The following is a 24,323-nucleotide window of genomic DNA, read 5'->3' on the forward strand; positions in this document are numbered from 1 at the left end:
CCTACGGAGGTGTCGTAGGTAATGATATTAAGCTTGGCTGGTGGTCGATTGCCTAGATAAGTTTTAGGAAAAAGGAATAAAGAGAGCAAGAAATACAATCCTTAAACTAGACACAGGCGTTAATCATTAACTGTTTCGTTCCAAAATCATAATAAGTCTAGAAAGCATCTGATATTTTTATTATTTTTGTAAAATAACAAAAGATACCCGATAATACTACTACTACTACTAAAACGCGCGTAGTCTTCACGATTCAAGTCTAAACTATGTCCGAGAGAGGGTGAGGTAAACCTAGCTTAGACGCTGGTGGTACTATTCCTTATTGTTTGGTAGTTTGAATCTAGCCCGGGCTCTCAACCACAAAATTAAACTTTGGTACTGTGAATTTATGTTTAGATCATAGATAAAATTGATATCACGTGGTTATCAGGATTTGTGCCGGGTTAAGCAATAGGCTCACCGCTAATTAACTAGGACTTAAATAAAGCTGGCGCGGAGTGGGTGAATGTTAGATAATGTTTAATAAAGATATTAATATGTTTATAACTGTCATATGGCAAGTCTTTTAAGGGGCGATTTACTGAAGCGCAGCTATGCAAAACGGAGTGAAGAAGAGTCTAATCCACCAATAAAAGCTAACAAAAAAGCGGGAGAGAAGATGCTCCGTCTGCGATGGACTATGATTGGTAGAATCCTGCACATTTCCGCTCCGTTCCGCTTCTATAGGAACACTCCCTTAAAGACAGACAGGAAGAAACGGGAATAAAGTCACAGGTGACGTTTGACGCCGTCTGCTGTATGCAATTTGAATAATGTTATTTTGTGCTACGTAAAATTGAATGTGTTTGTTTCTGTATTATGCCGCCGTAAAATATCAAATAAGGCGTCTTTGCTGAGAAAATGATGTACCACCTGTTCTGTAATCAAATTGTATATTGTATAGCGCAATGATGGAAGAAGGGATGAACATTATTTCGGGAACAAGGATACGAGATTAGCTGAATGTTTACACTCACACACACACACACACACACACACACACACACACACACACACACACACACACACACACACACACACACACACACACACACACACACACACACACACACACACACACACACACACACACACGCACGCACGCACACACACACACACACACACACACACACACACACACATTCCTCGCTAGCTAGGCGAGGTGGTTTCCTGGAAACCTCGTGATGTCAATTATCTATGATACAAACAGAATTCATTAATTCAAACTTATACATACATAAAATCAATACCTTTAATGGTGTGAGCAGAGTGATCAGAAAAGAACTTGCTACTAAGACGAATATTGATAAAGCGTATAGCGACAGGCAACCTCCAACCACAAACTCCGTGGTCTAGTGGTTAGAGCTTTAGGCTCACGATCTGGAGGTCCGGGTTCGATTCCCGATGGGGACATTGTCGGAATCACTTTGTGAGACTGTCCTTTGTTTGGTAAGGACTTTTCAGGCTTGAATCACCTGATTGTCCGAAAAAGTAAGATGATTCCGTGCTTCGGAGGGCACGCTAAGCCGTTGGTCCCGGCTATTAGCCGTAAAAACACCTCCACCAACCCGCATTGGAGCAGCGTGGTGGAGTATGCTCCATACCCCCTCCGGTTAATTGAGGGGAGGCCTGTGCCCAGCAGTGGGACGTATATAGGCAGTTTATGTATGTTATAGCGACAGGTGATTATAATCCTTATGTTAGAAAGAAATACCGTGATCTGTGTCGGTTTTAACGACATGTCTGGGAAGTTATGCAGCTGACCGCGTTTTGTGTTTTTAATTCGCTTCCAATTATCATTTTTACTTCCTTTATGTTACATTCGTATATACAATAAGTCTAATAAAAATAATACTTCGAGTTTATCGTAAGAAAACTTCTTACGGCCTCCGTGGTCCAGTGGTTGAGCGTTGGCCTCACGATCCGCCCCGGATTCGAATCCCGGTGGGGACATAACGCAAAAATCACTTTGTGATCCCTAGTTTGGTTAGGACATTACAGGCTGATCACCTGATTGTCCAAAAAGTAAGATGATCCGTGCTTCGGAAGGCACGATAAGTCGTTGGTCCCGGTTACTACGAACTGATGTAAGTAAGTAGTCCTTACACGAGCTAGGCCAGGGGCCGTTGATGGCTCAATAATAATCCTTTGAGGGTTGATGAGGTTGGTAATCCGCCTCACAACCCACACGATAGACGAGTAAGAATACTCATAATTATATTAAACTGGAGATTGTGAATATAAACAAAAAATAAATATAATTTTCAGTGAACCCCTTTGTAAAGTATAAGAAGAGAGAACGAGACAATATTAAACAAACGGAACTCATTACTCTGTTTATAGAACAAAGACAGAAGATTTAATAAAACATGTTTTTATAGTAGAATACGAGTAAATAATTTTTGAAAGACTTTGGTCATTTAAATCACTTTTTAAAAACATTAATATACTCTGAAAAGACGGTAAGTTTTAAAGATCTATTACCCAATGATTAATAAATACATATACAGAACGCTAACTCTCTCTTCCCCCCCCCCCCCCCCGCGACAATTCGTACCGGGCGTCAACATCACCCCCTCTGGGTTTTACGGTAGTCTTACAGGCCGTAACTCGGAAGGCACGTTAAGCCGTTGGTCCCGGTTACTACTTACTGATGTAAGTAAGTAGACGTAACATGACTCATGTCAGGGGCCTTTGGCGGCTCAATAGTAACCCTGACACCAGAGGTGGATTACCAACCTCATCAACCCACACGAGAGAAAAAGAAGCACATAGGAAGAATGTGATTTTTGTATGAAGTGTCCGGTATGTGCCGTCATACTAAAATATTACGTACTCATACAGAAATTTGCACAATAACCTTCAAAAAGCTCAAAAGACACACACGAGTGCTACATACTGGACATATACACATACAGTAACATTCCTACGGAATTCTACGTAGGTAGCTCGCACAAACAGACACCATTAAAATGGACTTTTAAAATAATCCGCTCTGGAAACGGTCGCATGCTCTTTGAATTCCCGTCGCAGGTGCTATAAGGGGCTTTCCTCACAGCGCGATTCAACATCCCCAATTTTGCTGTTTGGTAATGCTTAAAATTTTGCAATATTAAGCTAAAGATGATTACTTTCGGACAATCTGGTAATCAGCCAGTAATGTCCTAACCGAACTAGGGACCACAAAGTATTTTTTTGTGATATGTCCCTACCGGGAATTGAACCCGGGACCTCCGGATCGTGAGCCCAACGCTCAACCACTAGACCACGGAGGTTTTTATTGATCAATAAAACAACATAAGCACGCGACTATATCCCAATTAGGGTAGTCAGAGGTACATCCATCGCAAAATGAACTAAGTAGTAACTTCTCACCAAGCTTTCTGTTAGATCTTCATGATTATATCAACATCGCTCTTTTACAAAAACGATAGGTAAAGAAGTAAAGTCATTATTAGATTTATTAAACAAATTGATTGATTAACGTTTGACAATAGGAATTCAGTGAACTTCTACTGAGCGGTAATCTAAAATCAATAAAGTAAAACCATCAATATGGAAATTTTGGATGTCTTTGTTTCCCATAAACAAAAGAGGACCACTGGAATTTTATCAACTAGGAATACATAAGGTGGTATTAATAAACGAATCTTAGCTGAGACTGTTCTCAAGATCATGCTCAAGTCTCTGTTTTTATGTAAGAACTGTCACATTGGCATGATCTTGAGGGCAGTCTCGAAGCTGAGATTAGTTTATTAATACCACCCGTAGAGAGACTTTGTTTTTGAAACTGAAAAAGAAGGAATAGTGATACCGACAGACAGAAAGGCAATTTAAAACAAGTATGGAGAGTCATTTGTGCTGTAAGTTCCTTTGTGCAGTAAAATATGACTTATAGGCAGGTTGTTCAATTACCTATTGTGCGTTTCATGCGTCATCAAGATTAAATAAAAACAGTTTCGCGACTTGGCCGCAGCTAAAGATTTGGTATTTTAAGTTGACATTAACGTTCTCAACTTGAGTGAGGATTTTACTCACTGGAGTCGAAAAAAATAGAAGTTTAAAGCTGAATCCCGACTGCGGACAAATCACGCTCTAAAAAGTATGAAACACGGCATACATACATACATCATACATACAATAAAAAAAAAAAAAAAAAGTGATGAATAAAATGATGAATATTTTATTCATCACTAATTTAAGAGCCACGCTCTTGTCGGTGTAGCATTCCCCATGCTACTTTTTAGGGACAAATAGGGCAGCGGTTTCCCTCTTGCCTTCCGCTCCTTCAAAAAAAAGAAGATGTACCTATATGGTTGTTTGTGTTTGTTTGCACATGAACAACAATCGTGTATGTATGATATTTTGTCCATAGACATCGAATGAAAAGTAATTAACGTTTTGTAATTATATCACAGTTTTCATTACCCAGATTTCAATAAAATTGATTAATGTCTGTCATTTCTATAGTACGTAATTCGCGACTCTAGTTTAACGTTCATTTACTCAGTATTTTTTTTTTTGGTGTGGCGTACATAATTAATTATGACCAAGGTAGCCAGTGGCGCAGTTGTAGAGAGTCCAGTTGGATGAAACTCTCAGTGTGAGGTCAAAGGTTCGAAACCCAATGCGGGCTTGTAAGTAGCCGGTACCGATTGCCTTCCGAAGGATGGAATATCTCTTCGGACAAAGATTTCGGGTGACCAGCCGATGTCTTAACCAAATTGATTTTTGTGATTTGTCTCCACTGGGAATAAAACCCTGGACCTCCAGATAGAGAGACCTACGATCTCCATCGTGTAGTAGTAAAATCAACTAATTACGAAATAAATATTAAATAGTAAAAAGTAGGAAGAGGCGCATTTTGAGACAGAAAACTCCTAAAGAGTTTCTCCAAAACCCATTGCTTGTTTTTGTCAAGTCCGAAACGGATTTTCAGTGGAACATAAAATGATCTCACATTTTCAGTTGAAAACAGTTTTACCCGGCATTCCTTTTTCACCCTCCGTCGAACTACCGGGACAGAACTACGAAAACACGGACATATTTTTCGTCACCTCAAAAACGAAACAAAATTTCGTCACAGCGAATGCACAGTGGTGCGGTAGGTATGCCCGCTTCGCAAAATGTGTGGCTGTTGACCGAAGTTGAGGTTGAGACTTCAGTATCTCGCCGCCCGCTGGGCCGGACGCACGTCGGATTGCGCAAAATTTTCGTCTCCGAACGAACCAATTTCGATAATTGACGAATAAACGTGAGTCTGTTATTAATTGGATTCGGGGTACGCGGTGTGTTCTAAAATCGGGTCGTCTGGATTTACATACAAATCGTTTTCCGAAGATCATCGCTTCGGAATTAATCGAACGTAATTCTAAATGTAAATTTTCTTTGATAGGTGTGCTTGTGGAAGTAAATACAATCAAGTGTTGGTTCTGTTGTGATTCGTGGAATTGAGTATTTTATCTGGTAAGTTGCGTATTCACTTTGTAAGTAAATGAGAGATATTAAATTAAGCAAGTTTTTAATCTCATTACTTTGAGCAAAGCCCCGAGTGGTTTGAATACGTAAATTCTCGGGTCAAAATAAACAGAATACTTATCTTCATTTTAATTAAGTTAATCATCAGTTTGTGTATTTAATTATTTTGTCTTAACCTGATTATAATATGAAAAACATGTTTACAACAGTTGTAAATGACGTTGCAAATCGACCAATCGATTTTCAATAGAATCAGTAAGTAACTTAATACATTTTAATAAAAAAAAATAAGATAAAAATTTTGTACGTTGCGTAAAAAAATGAATAACAAGAAGATAATTCTTTTAGAATATTTTAATCAGTTTGGGGAGGAAAATATTTCCGTATTTATCTGAATAAAATACCCACTTCCCATCGATGTATACCTACCAAATATTTTATTGATGTTAAATGCTTTATAAGCTATATACATACATACAAAAGATCACGCCTATTTCCTGTTGGGGTAGGCAGACACCACATATTTCTACTTACTGCGATCCTGACACCACCTTCGTTTTTTCCACTCTGTGTGGTGACACTTCATGCACGCTTGCTTAGAGAACTGTTGACCTGGCCTTTTCTTTAAACATCCAAGGTCTGATCGCTATTAACAGAAACACAATAAGTTAACAGACTATCCAGATCCTTTTATCTTCAAATAATCCATTCAGTCTATCGTTTATTAAGTATGTTTATTAATACTAATGATATTGAAATTTAACTTCCTCTCCTGATCCTCACCTTTTCTTAATTCCGTTCCCTATCCGGTATATTTTATTATTGAAAAGTTTCCTCGTTTTAATGACTGCACAGTAACAATATGAAATGCCATAATGATACCACGATAATTATTATTGAAGACTAAGATCACTCAAGATTTGTCATTGGCACATCGCTAGCCGCGGAAGCCAGAAGAAAAAAAAATTAAGCTAACAGAAACATGATTACAATACAAATAGAGAAGGGAGGCACTCGCAGTTTTAAGCTCACTGAGTTACTGCCATTTCAATAGGACAAACTGCTTTCTCTATTTAGCTACTTCTCTACGCTAGCGTTTATCTTATTTAATCCGTTAACTTACCTTACTTGAAGAAATTGACAAGCACAGGTAAGAACCTTCTGCAAAGCTTCTAAAGCAGCTATTAATCAACCCTTGTAAACTGATTATATAGTTGGGCCAACTATTTTTTTTTATTTAAAGACCGAACGAACGTTTTATTAAAAGAAGATGGAAAAACGGAGACTAAATATCAAAATATAGATCATTTTCAGTTTAAAACTTCGTCTTCTATTAGAATATTCAGAAATATTACAAATACAAAACTCTTTTAATGCGCTCAAAGTAAACATTAAAATAGACAATTATAATCAGTTGGGTAAAAGCGGGCGGCCTTATTGCTAAGGCAGCAACCTCTTCCAGACAACCCTTAGGTATAGTAAATGAATTTAATTAAAGCGTAGCGGGATAAACAGTGCAAAATTAAAGTTATAAATATATAGGTATACCTACATAAACTAACATATTAAACCATCAAATGAGTATTTGCAGCCAATTTTCACTTTACAATAATTGTAGGGTTATACAATTGAACTAAATAATCTTGTCGCCAATCAAAATTCATTATTTCAAATCCGGTACTCGGGACTCCGATCAAATCGACTTCTATATCCAATTCCTTTCCTTTCTGAAGAGATTTCTGTTATAAATAAGCTGAACTGTTTGTCAGTCTTGTGAAATAAAATCAAATAAAATTTATTCGCTCTAAAGTGGTACAAAAGATCTTATTATATTGTAACAAAAAAGTCCATCACTCAACCATTTAGCATGCGAATATTTATTTATTTATTTTAATTTTACAGTTTTACATTCAGCCATTACAGTAAATACAAATTCGACTGAAACAAACACATATAAGACATAACAATTATTAGTATTTAACTAAAACAATATTAAATTTATAATTAAAGGAACTTGCAAGCACGTGTTGTGTGAGTAAACAACTTGCCTTTATGTTCTTGTCTTTGTGTACGATAAACTGTTAAATAAATAAATGAACAATATGGGACCCAGCCCCAGGCTCCTGAGGCTCCCATACCCAGCCCCAGGCTCCTGGGGCTGGGTCCCATATTGTTTTTTTTTTACTATTTTCAGTTCCATACTTATGCGACGGAAAATTTCATTTGGTAGAACTACTCAGAATCATGGTCACAATCATCCCTAAAAGTTTTCGTTACGATGTCACTAACACCCTGTATACTATTTAATTGTAGAGAAACATTGTGACTATAAATCAAGCTCCCGGCCACATCCCTCCGTCCTGTGTTTGTAACACAGGTATCCAGATAGGCTGTTTAAATCAGCAGCCTAACAGCCCATTCTATGTTCGCATTTAAATCAGGACTGATTGGGAAGGGGTGAAAGGGTCAATCCGTCAACCTTGATGATTTGCCCCTCTGTCAGCAATGCCGATAATGGCGCACCCATTAATTTACGCATATTTAATGAATTCGTTTCGAGTATATTTCCCCGGGCTTGTATTTTTTCACATATGTGACGCGATTCGAATTTTAAATCAGAATTGGAACATTCTTTGACGTTCGCTTAATTGATTCCATTTATAAAAAAAAAAATTATGTTTCCTTTCGTTACAATGTTAGCTATGATTTGCAGTAATAAGAATATTTTGAAATACGAGGTTTTAGCCCTCTGTCAGGATTGCCGGTAATGGGGTGACCATTAATTTATGCATATTTAAAGAATGCATGTACCTATTATGTTTGTAGCCTGAGTAAAATCAATGTACTTTTAAAATGATGGTTTGTTCGGGTCTTATAACAAAATGCCATTTTCTAATACTTTACTACTAACGTTTAGGTAGTAATGTCTTCCAGGCAACCTGTAAAGCCACTTATACTAATACTAACGAGCTTTAATATGAGTAAAATAAAATCAACTCGCTTGGTAAGCTCGTTACGCCACGACGAAGTGCGAACGAAATGTTTACCAAACACTTTGATAAATATTAATTAATGCAGTTCTATTTACTTGCGAATAAATAATTGATTGAATCAAACCGACGGCGTTATTAAAAGCTCCACGGCGCAGTGGTACGAACGTAGATTATTACTTATTTGTATACCAGTTAAGTGTTTTTGCTTGTCAATATAGAATATTAATTATCCTTTCATACCGTGTTGAACCAATATTATTGTGCTCTCTCTCTCTCTCTCTCTCTCTCTCTCTCTCTCTCTCTCTCTCTCTCTCTATTTAAGAGCTGCGCTCTTGTCGTGGAGTAATCGCCATTTCTCTTTTCTTCACCTCCCGATACGACACGACCTGCACCTTCTCTTTTATCTTTTATTTGTTTCATAAATGTTCTCCTAGGTCTACCCCTTCCTCTCTTCCCTTCAATTTTTCCTTCTATAATGTTTGTTATAAATGAATCGTGTCTCTCCGGTTCTCTATAGTCTTCAATATGGTTCTCTTTTCTTCAACTCTTACCAGCACTTTTTCATTTGACACCATTTCAGTCCAGCTTATACCCTCCATCCTTCGCCAACACCACATCTCAAACGCTTCCAACCTCTCTCTGCCTCTCTGTCATAGTCCACGTCTCACTTCCATAGAGTGCAATGCTCCAAATATTATTGTGCTAGATAGGATTTAATCTTTCACTTTTGTCACGTAAACTTGGGTAAAGATAAATAAAGACAGATCTAACAAAAACGTTTTCTAACTTATATATTACTAAACTTATTTATGAATTTTAATAAAGGTAAATGTAAAGTGCATGCGAAGTGCATTCCACCTAAGTTTATATATTTTTATATTTCCATCAGGTTCATGGTAATAGATTGGGGTGGATTTCCCTTCGCGAGTTGATAGGTTAGACAGGCAGTCGCTTCCGTAAAATGCCGGCCCAGTGAAATCTTCAGGCTAACCTGAAGATTTAAGCTTACCTATGTAAGCGGACCCCGTGAAAACACGATGACGCTAAGAATACGATGATTCTAGCTTCTACCCAATTATAATAATGATTTTTTTAAGAAATAATAACAAACTTAACTCCCTATCCATCCATAGGGAAGGCCCGTGCCCCAGCAGTGGGGACGTTAATGGGCTAATGATGATGATAATGAATAACAAACTTCACAATCAGAATAATTCGCAAATAACAAAAACATAAGTAGGGAGAGGTGTGATAGTGATGCCCTTGCTCTTCGATTTGCTCGTCTTGGCGGGGACACTACCGTGCCCCGAGATATTATATACCCACTCCCTGCCAAATATTGTAATTCTAAGTCAAACTCCTAAATTGACAACAAGACATTCCGAATAACCCTTTATCTATGTAGGTATTGTTCATTCCATTATTATTTACGCGGATTTTCCCTCCTTCCTTATTATCTTTAATGCATTATTATCCCAAACTGTTTTATTATTCAATAAAAAAGTCTCGAATATCCGATCCGATTGAGAAGGGAAAAGATAAGTAGTTTCTTCAGTATATTTATGTTTTTTTTTCATATTCCCAAGACAGTAATTCAAATAGAAGTAGGAAAACAGATCCGAATGTACCATAACCCCTTTCTGTAGGAGTAGGTAATAAATAAAGCGACTCAGACGCAAGTGGTTGGGTGGAGGACGACCAAACGTCTTTGTTTATTTAGGATGGAGTCGATATATTGTGGATGTTTTGTGTCCATAAAGCATTCGTCTATGGGAACACTGTTCCGGCATGATACCTGACCTAGAGTTTAGAAAGAATAAGTAATTTTTAGTAGATAAATAATTATGTTTTTAATAGATCTTCTTCGTGGATCATGTAGCGACTACTTACTCACATCAGTAAATAATAACCAGGACCAACGATTTAACATGCCTTCCGGAGCACGGATCATCTTACTTTCGGACAATCAGGTGAGCCTGTAAAGTCTTAATCAAACAAAGAATCACAAATTCATCATAGTATCTACAGCGCGTGTTGATTCGTAAGGCGGTCCGATGATACAAATCGACATGTTGCCAGCTCGTCGCCTAATCGCGTACTGCGATATTATGTCAGAGCATTTATCGCTACTTCTGCTCTAACTTTTCGTCCCACTTTTTGAGCGCTCATATTCAATCTACGGCACTTTAAGTACTGTACTTGTATATCAATGTGTACAAACGTTAAAAACTCGTGTCGAATTGTACAGTAGGTTACTCTCGGAAATCGTTTTGTGATTGAAACACCGTATTTCCTTATAAGTTACGGTATTTCTCCGAGTTTCCTTAATGAAAGTTAAAAATGTGGTCTTAGAAGTTGGATTCTTTTTTAGAATGTCTTTTTGAGTTAATTTACTTATTCTTAGTTATGATACCGGGGATCAATTCAGTGTCTTGTTTTATTTTTACTTTTTTTAACCAGCTTTATTAGTTAATGGTGCTAATTCCTGTAAATACCATCTAATTTTATTTTAGGTTATATCTGTCATTTTCTTATCCGCCGAAAAGGAAAGAGACGGGTAATCGACAAGCATAAAATTTATGGAACACACGTCAATTTTAAGCACAAATCTAAAACAACCGTCTAAAAATTCGCCCGGGTTATTCATTTATTTACTCATTCTTCCTAAAATTAAGAGCTGTCAATCATCCGTCCCTTTCCTTTTCGGCGGATAAGAAAATGACAGGTATAACTTAAAGTAAAATTAAGAGATGTTTGCAGGAATCGGGGCCAATGTCTCATTTAAATTTTGTATATAACATAAGCTTTCGAGGTCCACTGGGGGCCTATGGTGTTCTATTGCTCTCAACTATTTCTAATAAGCTACTTTCCATTTAGTCAAATCAGTTACTTTTTACTAAACGTCAAAACATAAAATTACTATGGAATTTGTATGAAAAAGCACACTGTGACGTCATAGAAAAACGTGATAAAATGTCGGACGTTTTTCTTGATTAAAATTCATAAATAAAAAAAAAGAAAATGGTTTTCGTTAGTTTTAGATTTCTATTTATTTATTTATCAGAATTTAATAATTTACACGACCCATTGGGCTAGTCAGAGGTACATCCATCGCAAGATAAACAGAGTACCCAAGCTTTATTTATTTTTTGACATGGTAACGAATACTGAGGGGGATGATTCAGACCATGATTCTGAGTTCATATCAAGTGCAATTTTCCGTCTCAAAATTTATGCTTTTTTTAGTTTTTTTAAAAATTTTTTTTAATTCTACACTTTAGCGATGGAAAATTTCACGTGACATTAACTCAGAATAATGAGTTTAATTATCCCTCTCAGTATTCGTTACGATGTCACTAACACCCATACCTACTTGTATGGCTACCTGATACGTACTTGTACGGGATGTAAGTGACATAGTAACGAATACTGAGAGGGTGATTCAGCTCACTACCATCACTCTGTATAAAAATGGGAAAGCCTACGCCTACCAAATCCAGGATGTTTCGAAGAAAGGCCAGGAGCCTGTTTAATAAAACTAACAATTGTAAATTACAATGACAATTTGATGTACATTGCGGAGTTTGTGTTCACAAATATTTTGCAGTTTCATATTAGCTACGTAATGAACACCAAATTGTCGTTGTAATTTACAATTAATTGTAAGTTTTATTAAACAGGCCCCTGTCAAATATATTGCTGGTTGCAGGCTGGTCAAAAGTACTCCAAACCTATGTGCATGCGTGAAGCAAAAGTGGTGTGTCAGGATTGTAGCAACTAAAATTCCATGTTCTCTGCCTACCCCACAGGGGAATAGGCGTAATCTTATGTATGTATTACAATGAGAAAATTCGCCTACTTTACGTTTGTTATGGTTTATCAAAACTTCCCGTGAAGGGTTAATAAAACTTTAAAAGGAAATCCCTTGTACATTTACGTCCCTTTTGTTTCAAAGTATGAAGTCAAGGTTAAAATGAAAAAAGTTGAGTGAAATAAAGTGTTCTTGTGTAAATGTTATGTGGAGTCGAGTAAACGCAGGATATATTAAGGTGCGCAGACGTTCGCGCAAAACGCAAGCGCACACAAATGTTATGTATACAGCCTGTGGTTGGTAGGTAACACACATAAAATTATAGCATATAGCTTGTGCCTATTGTAAGTATCAGCAGTGCTTTAAAATTGTTAATCTTCTAGTATTACCTAACTATATCAATAGTTATTAAGTTGTTTAGAACAATAAATATATTTTATTATTAAAAAAAAAAGAAAAAAAAAATATTGCTGCAAAAAAAAAAATGCTGCACCGACAAGAGCGTGGCTCTTAAATTGATGATGATGATGATAAAAAAATAAAATAAGCTCCAAGACTAAGACTAACTAAGTACTTACTAAGACTAAGGACCAAGGACTAAGTATCCATTCCTCAGATTGACAGATTTTGAAGTCAAATTTTTTTCAAATTTCTTTTTTGTTGAAAGAAAAGAAAGAAAGAAACGTATGTTATATAGGGACACCACAGTTACACCCGCACCATCTCGCATCCAAGTCTAGTAAGTGGTTGTTTCCTGGTAGTGGTTGCCTGGAAGAAATTGCTCTAGAGCCAAAAGACCGCCCATTTGTACTGTATCCAGTTAATATGTCTGCTTGGTAAAATTTGGTCTCTAGTTACCGCGGTATATCTTCTCGTCCAAAATACCTCAGTGTCTCAAGACGAAAGTCTTTGACCAGTGCGTGTTGCCAGTGATGACCTACGGCAGTGAGACGTGGCCGCTTACTATGGGTCTCGTGAGGAGGCTCGATGTCGCTCAGCGGGCAATGGAGAGAGCTATGCTCGGTATTTCCCTGCTGGATCGAATCAGAAATGAGGAGATCCGCAGGAGAACTAAAGTCATCGACATAGCTCGGAGAATTGCAAAGCTGAAGTGGCAGTGGGCAGGACGCATAGCGAGGAGAACCGATGGCCGCTGGGGCGGAAGGGTTCTGGAATGGCGACCACGTGTCGGACGACGCTCAGTGGGTAGGCCCGCTACAAGGTGGACCGACGATCTGGTGAAGGTCGCGGGAAGCCGTTGGATGCGGGCAGCGCGGGACCGATCGTCGTGGAGATCCTTGGGAGGCCTATGCCCAGCAGTGGGCGTCGTACGGTTGATGATGATGATGATGAGTTACCGCGGTGGGAAATCGCCATTTTTTTTTGACGTGACTTGTTGTAGCTTTGTCACAGAAAGCATTAACTACTTGGCCGGACAAATGGAGAGCGCTGAAGACTCTCACTCGGTACAACGTTTGAGACGCAACAAGGTGCCCAGTTGGGCGCGAACCTCGGCTCAGGGCGTTGTCCGAGTCTCAGAGCTTCACATAAGTGTGGGAAATATGCGTGAGTTTATGTATGTATGTTAAAATTAAGTGTGTGTAATAAAGTGTATTTGTATTTGTGTTGCTAAGAGTGGTATTTCTACTATCCTTCGCAACAACATGCTGAGTCAGTCCCTTTTCCCTGGCAGTGTATTTTTGATTTGTATACTTATCTTTATCTTCTCTACTATTGTACTGCACTGTTTTGGGAATAAAGTTATTCTATTCTATTCTATTGATAAATTATTATACAGAAAGTAAAGTACCAGGAAGGTAAACGCCAGAGGATGTCTTTATGAATATGAAGAGGATGCATTATCGAAATTTTACTCAAAAAGTATATTCTTTCCGCGCAGTAAGATGCAGAGAAGTGCTGAATATTTATCAGAACTCATAAAGCGAGCGAGAAATTTCTTTAATCTTGAACTCGAAGGAATTTTTCCTCATAATCTTAAAGTAGGTTACTTCATTACCAGGCTGGATGGTAAGGAACTGTTGAGACCGCGTGACTTGCATCGTAGTGAAACACACGGGTTCGAATCCTGACTAGGGCTCTAAACTACTGAATTTGTTTTTATGAGTTTGAATGCATGTTTGGGGCATCATCATCGTCAGCCCATTAACGTCCCCAATGCTGGGGCACGGGCCTTCCCTATGGATGGATAGAGAGATCGGGCCTTAAACCATCACGCGGGCCCAGTGCGGATTGATGGTTATTAACGAACGACTGCTAATTCAGCCGGGACCAACGGCTTAACGTGCCTTCCGAAGCAAGGAGGAGCTCGAGATGAAAACTTTTTTTGTGGTCACCCATCCTATGACCGGCCTTTGCGAAAGTTGCTTAACTTCAACAATCGCAGACCGAGCGCGTTAACCGCTGCGCCACCAAGCTCCTCCATGTTTGGGGCATAGATAGTTGCTATTACGTGATTTCCAGGATTTGTGCCCGGAAAATTACATGGGTTTTACAGGTTCACAGCTGGCGAGGAGTTTTCACTTTTTACTCGTACCTACTCGAGGAGTATACACCCGTACTAACGGCCTCTATGGTCCAGTGGTTGAGCGTTGGACTCACGATCCCGAGGCCCCGGGTTCGAATCCCAGTGGGGACATATCACAAAAAATCACTTTGTGATCCCTAGTTTGGTTAGGACATTACAGGCTGATCACCTAATTGTCCGAAAGAAAGATGATCTGTGCTTCGGAAGGCACGTTAAGCCGTTGGTCCCGGTTACTATTTACAGATGTAAGTGAGTAATCGTTACATGAGCCATGTCAGGGGTCTTTGGCGGCTCAATCGTAACCCTGACACCAGGATTGATGAGGCTGGTATTCCACCTCACAACCCACACGAAGAACCCATAAGAAGAAGAACTATACGTCTCTGCCTGCCTGTTTGGTGGTACAGGTGTGATTTCTTTTTATGTAATCTTCGTAAAGACCGGATTTCTATACACACATACATACGTACATAAACTTATGCCTATTTCCCACCGGGGTAAGCAGAGACTATAGAATTCCATTTGCTTCGATCCTGACACACTTCTGATTTCTATACACAATAGTAAAAAAATGCGATTGGAATTTTAAAAGACATTTGGTTTTAAGTTATTTTCTAAAACCTGACCAAGGTGGCGCCGCTATGACGTCCAAGTGGCCCCGATTCCTCACCTACTAATTTTATTTTAAATTATACCCGTCGTTTTCCTATCCGCCGAAAAGGAAAGGGAAGGATGATTGACGACGATTGTAAATTTTAAAATGAATGAGTGAATAATCCGTGCGAATAAAATCCTATTTGACGCGTGCTGTCAACTTAATTCTATCGGATTATCGACCAATATAAAATTTTAGGTGGGCTTTTCTACCTAAAATTGACGTGTGTTCCATGCCTGTCGATTGCTCGTAAGAAAATGACGAATATAACTTTAATAAAAATAGATGGCGTGTCGTGGTCTCAGCACTCATCATCTCCCTGACATTATCCCGTTTTTCACAGGGTCCACTTACCTAACTTGAAGATTTGACAGGTCCATTTTTTTACAGAAGCGACTGCCTGTCTGACCTTCCAACCCGCGAAGGGAAAACCAGCCCAATACAGGTTAGGTGACATACCTCCGAAAATGAATTTCTCGGGAATGTGGGTTTCCTAACGATGTTTTCCTCCACCGCTGAGCACGTGATAACCATTAATGTTCCAAACATGAATTCGAAAAGAAATTCGACAATCATTGGTTTTAGGCTTAGCTAGAGAGGCAAGCATTATCCCAACTGGGTTACCATGGCACCACAATGCACGGTACTGGCTACAGCACTACTGTCTCAATATATTTAAGCAGCCACAGAAATGAACCTACGACCATGAGGTGAACATAACACTTGTGAGCGAAATTGTGTTGAGATTCGCTCGTGTAGGCACCGACGGAAGCCGTCGGTTGGAAAGGTAAACAGAAATATTCCTCGGTTCGTTACGTACTGTGTGACAGAAAATATTTTCTAAGTCTAAATGTCTGACGAGAATATGTGAAGTGGGTATGAGGGTTGGGTAGAACTGAATTATACAGAGCTGAAATAACAAATGTATCTTATTTTTATTGTGAGCGGCGTAACGTCAGTCTTTTCTTTAGTTTTCAAAGAAATACTTCTTATTGTGTGGATTGTGGTGGAATACCAGCCTCATCAACCTTGGTGTCAGGGTTATAGTTGAGCCGTCAAAGGGCCCTGACATGACTCATGTAACGACCACCGTAAGTAGTAACCGGGACCAACTGTTTACTGTGCCTTCCGATGCACGGATCATTTCACTTGCGGACAATCAGGTGATCAGCCTGTAATGTCCTCTTACCAAACTAGGGATCACGAAGTGATTTTTGTGACGTGTCCCCACCGGGATTCGAACCCGCGGCCTCCGGATCGTGAGCCCAACGCTCAACTACTAGACCACTAACTCACAAAGAGAACATTTAGATCGAAAAAGGCGTCTGCTTAATGATGATACATAGATTGAAAGAATTTCGCATGGACAGGCGGAGAACCCGGTGGTGTAATGGTTAACACGCTCGGCCCGGCTTAATGAGAGCTGCGAGTTCAAGTCCTGCCCGAGTCAGATTTTTTTTCGATTTAGATTTTCTCTTTGTGAATCCATTGTGTGTGTGACTGGCCGCCTTGATTATTTTCTCTTTCAAACGGAACAGTAACTATTCTAAGATTTAAATTCCTAACATGAGCTCTATGAAAACATCCTCTGTTCTTAAATCCTTACTTTATATAACTAGAATATTAAAAAGTTTCGAAAGTTTTACAGTCTGCTTCCGGAGATAAGGCAACTTTCGGGTCTTTAGAAAATTATCAAAAGTTTTCACGACTGATATTCCCACTTAATTCAGACTTTCCTTGGAAGTAAACAAAGTTATTTTTCCTTTATTCTTATTCCACTTTTTTAGTTTTAGTTGCATCTTAAATTATTTTTGCGATATCAGTTTTTCAAAGCATTTAAACCTATCTAAACTGGTTCGCATTCAACTAATTTTAATGATTGTAACCTACGATGGATCTGATTTACATGGTGTTGAAGATTTACCTAGAAAATTACTTAGAAGGCAGTGCGTGAAGTATTTATACATTTATTATAATATGAAAAAAAAAATTATATTCAACATTTCGGACACAAAAAGTACCTACATTGGCCGATGTCGACAAAACCCGTGGTTTAACAAGATCTTTAGAAAAAAATATCCTGTTTTTCTTTGTTAAAAAAAGACATAAATATAACAAAGAAAAGTCTTCTTAAAAGAAAATGATTCGTGAAATTTTTCTCCCATTCTCTAGAGGATTCTCGTATAAATCTCTGTGGAGCGTTAATACTGGGTACAGAGGTGGATTAAGTCATATAAAAGTAGTATTTTTATTATCATCCCAAGCATAGATTTACTATACCGTAGATTGAATATCAGCGCTCAAAAAATGGGACGCAAGGTTACTGTTAATATAGCGACGTTGACAATACCTCAGTGCGCGATTAGGCACCGAACTGGCAACACGGGGAAGTGCGTGGTAAAAACTTGCAAAAATAGAAGCTCAAAGCGAAAAAAGAAGTAATGACATTGTGCTTGTTATCATAGTATAAGCATTTTAATTTTCGAAGTAAAACCCACCAATATTATTATTTTAGTTTAAAGTACAGCAAAACCAATACGCGTTACGAAGCACTACGCGCTAATATACGTACTAATAAGTCGATGCGTACTTCTTAATCTGACACGATTTTATTGAATGTTTATACCGCTGTGTACAAATGTATAGGTACTGTATGTATAGGTATGTATGTAGAGGTACATCTATCGCAAAATGAACTAAGTACCCACGCGTCATCGAGGTTTCTGTTAGACCGACGTGATAGGTGGTGAACCGTATCGCCGCCGTCTATAATGGTCGAGCCAACCGTGTTAGTGAAAACCTATCTCTGTACGTCATCTATATTTTTTATCTCGTTATAAACGACTGCATCTAAAGCAAAACTAACTAAGCTACTGTTCTCAAATGTTACACAATTTAATTCTCAAATGTCAAAGCACGCCGACACCTGATCCGACCCTGCGAGCCAGCTAATACCGAAGTGGATATTGTGATCACGTATTTGTTGTTAGAATGCTGTCTGTTTGTGTCTTGACTAGATTCCTCCCTGCTTTATTTCTTTGAGGGGCAAGTGGAGAAGACCGGATGGTATTCGAAATAGGTACTTAGTAAGTAGTTCTCTGTTTATTTTTAGGCAAGATAAGATAAGCTAGACTACTTGACCCCACTGCTGGGCAAAGGCCTTGATTCCTCCACTGCGCAGTTCTCGATTGCGCAGTCTCCGGCGAACCTCTCCGATAAGCGATGAGGTCATCACACCACACACATCTCTCTCTCTCTCTCTCTCTCTATCTCTGAAGGCCTAGCACGCTAACTGAGCGAGTAGAGCGAGTAAAGCCTAGGTTACACAGTGCAAGCTAACATGCGAGCTGACCGAGTCAGTTATTGAGGTGCAGCTACTACGCACGTGTGACCGCATCATACGAGTTACTGTCATGTGCGAGTGGGACAGTTGCTCGCGTTCCAACATTTTTTTGTTTTTACTCGGTACTTGCCTTCCCCTACCACACCACTCGCACGCCGCTCGGTCGTCAACTCGCACGATTTTGCGAAATGACAGTAGCTCGTACGCTCGGGCTCACGCCGGGTACAGTGTTTCTTGTTTGGGCGACATGATACAAACGAATTATACCAGTACACTGATGTCTTCTGCGACGCCAGCTGTTTGCATAGTGTGACCGTGCGAGGCGAGTCGAGCTACTGTCATACGAGTACACAGGCACAGTAGCTGTCTATTGTCACATCAGCTGCTCACACTGTGTAACCTAACCTTAAATGTCAAGGCGCGAGTTGTCAAATTTGACAGACGAGTTGAGGTTCTTCGTTAACGCATCGAATTGCTCGCGACTTGAATATGAAAAGCAGAAAAACGAACATCTATCTATAATTTGTCCTTTTTCAAGATTCACACACTTTAGACAAAGTAAACTAGTTTGATGAGGTCCATACTTGATTAAAATTAGGCAAAAACAACACGTTAATTCATTTTCCCGAAGGTATCCCTGCGTTGCGTTGGCAGTGACCACGGGATGACTGGCCATATTTAAAAACTTAACTATTTTATTTATGAAAAAAAGACCGAAAAATAAAACAATATCAAACCAACTTCTCAAGCCGGAACAATCGACAATGACAGTGATAAAAATATAATGGGATTGATATTATTATAAGAAAAATAAATAACAAGAAGGTTGTGGCTTTTCGGAACTCAATTGGTACAAGGCGTTTTATGGTATTATAGCTTGTACATCAAAGTTAAGTACTTATGTAGTTTCCTGATTAAAGCAAGATACACTTTAAAGTAAAGTAAAGAAATAGCAAGTAAAGTAAATAAAAAGTGTAAAGAATAAGCTTGTGAAATCGACCCTCCAACTCACTAGAGCTTAAGGCAACTTTCTTCATTACGGAACGCCTGGAGCCCGAATCAAAGTTTTAATCCTGGATAATTGCATTGATTACACACAGTTAAATTCTTGCTAAGCTGTGGTAAACCGTTCTGATTTGCGGCTTGTCACAACACAGGCTCATCACATTTTGTCGGGTTATAGAACTGACTGGGGTTGGACTGGAATGGAAAATGCTACACCGACAAGAGCGTGGCTCTTAAATAATTGATGATGATGATAGAAAGGACAACATAACATAACACAAACAGCCTAAATACGTTCCACTGCTGGGCCTCCCCTCAATCAACCGGAGGGGTATGGAGCATACTCCACCACGCTGCTCCATTGCGGGTTGGTCCCCATCGGGAATCGATCCCCGACCTCCAGATCGTGAGCCTAATGCTCTAACCACAAAGAAAGACATTTTGAATTTTGATTTTGAAGATTTCATAGAAAGGACATTTTGTTATTACTATGAAGTAGATAAGCTTTTTGTTTATGCCTATTGTACTTCTTTTGTCCGTTTTCAAATGTCGTATACAGGGTGTTAATGACCCTGTAACGAAAATTTTAAATTTAGTTTTTTAAATTCTTTTCAATCTCATATTTAGCTGTAAGCGGCATAGAAGCCAAATTTAAAATAAAAATTGGGAATCTAATCCAGACTTCTCCAGATCGTGAGCCCACGGTCTTAACCACTAGACCACAGCGGTTGTCTTCAAGTATTTACTCGTATATGCATAACGTGTTCATTCACCCAGATTTTCATTGAAGAAGAATTTATTCGTATATGCATGAAAGTTCGTGGAGTTTAAAGACTCATTCATGAATATTTATGTGAAGTTTAAAGTGAACTGTGTCGCAGAACATTTCTGGTTTCTTTTTACGAAGCTATCAATCATGTTTTTGTAGTATAAAACAGTTTTAATCCGGGTTTTTGCTTGAATTTATGAAGTTCTTAAAATTTTGTTTTAAAAAAACGAGTTCTAAGACTTCTCTTCTTCTAAGAAATCTTTGAGTCATAGAGTAACTATACAATACATAACGATAGTTTAAAGATTAGGCAAACCTATAAATTCATGTTCCACTTATCGGGGTTGTACAAGTCACTTATACATTAATACTTACCCCAAAAATACAAAAAAAGTTTGTCAAAAATTTTACACAGTTCTTTTTTTGAAATACCGACGCAATTTCTGATAAGTATAAAAACGTTCCAAACTTCGCTTATCTCTGTGCTAAAATATAAAAAAGTATCCATCGCAATATGATTTCAATTTCAGATAAATAAAAATATTCTAAAAATCTGTAAAACCATGGATTCTTTATCGATAATTGGAAACGCGGTCCCTCTCGGAATCCATTTGGATTATAAAATTTGATGGGGAATTTTATAGAGTTTGAAGTCGGGACCGCGTTGTGATTTGTTCTGGTTGTATCGCGCTTTTCCTGCAGGCATAACAAGTGTTTTTATTATTCTTCTTTTATGTATTATATTGTATGTATGTTTATGTATGTGTAAGTAAATATATGTGTGTATATTTAGAGGTATATATTTTTATTTACGGTATTTTTAGTTATGTTGGTATCATTATAATTATGTTCACCAAAACGTAAACTTCTTTCACTCTAAGGTTGCCTGGCAGAAATTGCTGTTTAGCAATAAGGCCGCCTATTGAGCTTATTTTTATTCATATATGTTTATGTATTTTGGACATGCCGTTGTGCTATAAAGTATTATTGTATTGTATTGTATTGTAACATCTTGCTTTTTCGAGATAATGTTTAGCTGTGTGATTAATATGGGCCCTATCGTAGTGGGCCACTATGATCGCGTCAATAATGTGTATGTCGGAATGGCCGGAACGTGAGCGCAAAATAGCTGGTCACTCGGTGTATTTAGAGTTGAAATACTGCTCATTCATCGCTTCCTCATTAGTGCCGAGGACTAACCGCTCATCACCAGACGTATCCTTTTAACGTAATTTTGAAATGACATAACAATCTTCTTCTATCGTGTGGGTTGTGAGGTGGAGTACCAACCTCATCAACCCTGGTGTCAGGGTTACTATTGAGCCACCAAAGGCCCCTGACATGGCTCATGTAACGACTACTTACTTACATCAGTAAGTAGTAACAGGGACCAACGGCTTAACGTGCCTTCCGAAGCACGGATCAAATTATCTTTTGGACAATCAGGTGATCAGTCTGTATTGTCCTAACCAAGCTAGGGATCACAAAGTGATTTTTGTGATATGTCTCCGCACCGGGATTGAAACCCGGGACCTCCGGATCGTGACCCCAACGCTCAACCGCTGGACTACGGAGGCCGTCATAACAATAAACGCCACATAACAATTAAAGCCATATCCAAGCGACGTTTTTCTATAATTATGATGATATAATTGTACCGATACCGGCGGCGTTGTAGTACGGTAATATGTATACACTTTGGTACCATGTCACATTAACTTTTTTGACAAATTGAACTGTAAGTCTCACTAAATGTCAAATGTGTTAGTGCGACAGAGTCCTAAAGTGGGTACATTATATTGCTCATGACTGTACATAGAAACCATCTAATCGAAACCATTGTGGCGTTCTAGTTTTAAATTGTTGAGTGGTGTGCTGGTATTCTAATTAAACGACCACATAAAGTAATATTTGAAAGGTTTATTGTTTTCTCACACATACATACATACATAAACTCACGCCTATTTCCCACCGGGGTAAGCAGAGACTATAGAATTCCATTTGCTTCGATCCTGACACACTTCTCTTGCTTCCTCCACATTCATCAATCGCTTCATACACGCACGCCGGTTCAAAGTAGATCGTATCAAACCTTTTCTAAGGACATCTCCACACATCACACATTTTACACTTTTATTATCATTAATGTTTTATAAATCACCGTTTTGTATTGTTTAAATTAACTTTTTAACTCTTAAAAAAAATAATTATGCATCCATTTTTGATGTAAAGAAGGAAGTCAATTTTTTGTCTATGACAATACCTTTTTTATAGTAATCAAAACCATAGACATTTTTAAATTTTGTTCGTGATCCAAACAACCATGAGTACTAATATTTCTTGGAAACTAATATTTGCCGATATAACCTATAAAAATTAAAATGGAAATTATAGCTCAGCATCATTCGGATAAAAATTTCTTTAAATTTTGGAAATCGGCCAATAAGTTGAATCTAAAACCAAGTCTTCCCGTGAGTGTGGCGGGCGTGCACGAACCAAAGGAAATTGTAAATGTGTTTCGGCAGCATTTCAAAGTTGAATCACCACTACCACCTTCGGAGGTTCGGGTGTTCGATGGTGACAAAAGTGGGAGGGTCTCCAGTGTTCACTTTACAACAAAGGAAGTTGCATCCATCATTAATAAAATGAAAAGAGGAAAATCTCCTGGACACGACGGTCTCAGCATCGAGCACCTGAAGCATGCCGGAGTCCACCTGCCAAGGGTACTGGCTATGTTTTTCAATTTGTGTTTAAGTCATGGTTACTTACCTGATGACCTGATGCATACTGAAGTCGTACCAATAGTTAAAGACAAAACGGGGGACGCCTCCGACTTGTCCAATTACAGGCCTATATCGTTGGCTACTGTAGTGGCCAAGGTGCTGGATAGCTTGCTTGACAAGCGCTTAAGGATTATCGATCTGCATGATAATCAGTTCGGGTTTAGACAGGGTCTTTCCACTGAGAGTGCAATCCTATGCCTCAAGCAGACTGTTCAGTACTACACGGTTAGAAAAACGCCGGTATATGCCTGTTTCTTGGACCTGTCGAGGGCGTTTGACCTGGTATCATATGATCTCCTATGGAATAAATTAGAAAATGAATCTGATTTGCCTTCAGAGATCATATCCGTTTTTAAGTATTGGTACGGCAATCAGATGAACACTGTGAAGTGGGCAGGCGCGCGGTCGGACGTATATAGGTTGGAGTGCGGGGTGAGGCAGGGGGGGTTGACCTCGCCCAAGCTCTTCAACCTGTATATGAACCGACTTATCGGTGAGCTCAACAGTACTGGAATCGGATGCCATGTCGATGGTGTGTGCATTAATAACATTAGTTACGCGGATGACATGGTGCTTTTGAGTCCATCGATAAGTGCATTGCGCAGACTGCTAGACATATGCGAAGGATATGCGGCGTCCCATGGGCTCAGGTACAATTCCAAAAAAAGCGAACTGATGGTTTTCAGGGCCGGTACAAGGACTTATTCGAATGTGCCTCCTGTAAGACTGTGCGGGAGTCCATTGGTTCAAGTTGAACGTTTTAAGTACCTGGGCCACTGGGTCACCGAGACTCAATGTGACAACTCGGACATTGAGAGGGAGCGTAGGGCGCTGGCTGTCCGATGCAACATGCTGGCACGCAGATTTGCACGTTGTGGCAAGCAGGTTAAGGCGACGCTTTT

The 24,323-nt window shown here is 38.9% G+C and overlaps 1 protein-coding gene across 3 annotated transcripts in view; it reads left to right on the forward strand.

Annotated features, from left to right (window-relative positions):
- LOC126377588 (uncharacterized) overlaps positions 1-24,323 on the forward strand; it is a 448,572-nt gene that overhangs the window by 281,711 nt on the left and 142,538 nt on the right. The window contains exons 1-2 of one of the 3 annotated variants that reach the window (XM_050025399.1): positions 5,224-5,505; positions 15,912-15,966. The exons of 1 other annotated variant lie outside the window; for it this stretch is intronic. The gene's annotated coding sequence lies outside the window, so the exon portion shown is untranslated. Of the gene's footprint in view, positions 1-5,223; positions 5,506-15,911; positions 15,967-24,323 lie in introns of those variants that run through there. One more of the 3 variants, XM_050025398.1, reaches the window with a different exon arrangement.

This window comes from Pectinophora gossypiella, chromosome 23, assembly GCF_024362695.1.
Source record: "Pectinophora gossypiella chromosome 23, ilPecGoss1.1, whole genome shotgun sequence".
Lineage (NCBI taxonomy): Eukaryota > Metazoa > Arthropoda > Insecta > Lepidoptera > Gelechiidae > Pectinophora > Pectinophora gossypiella.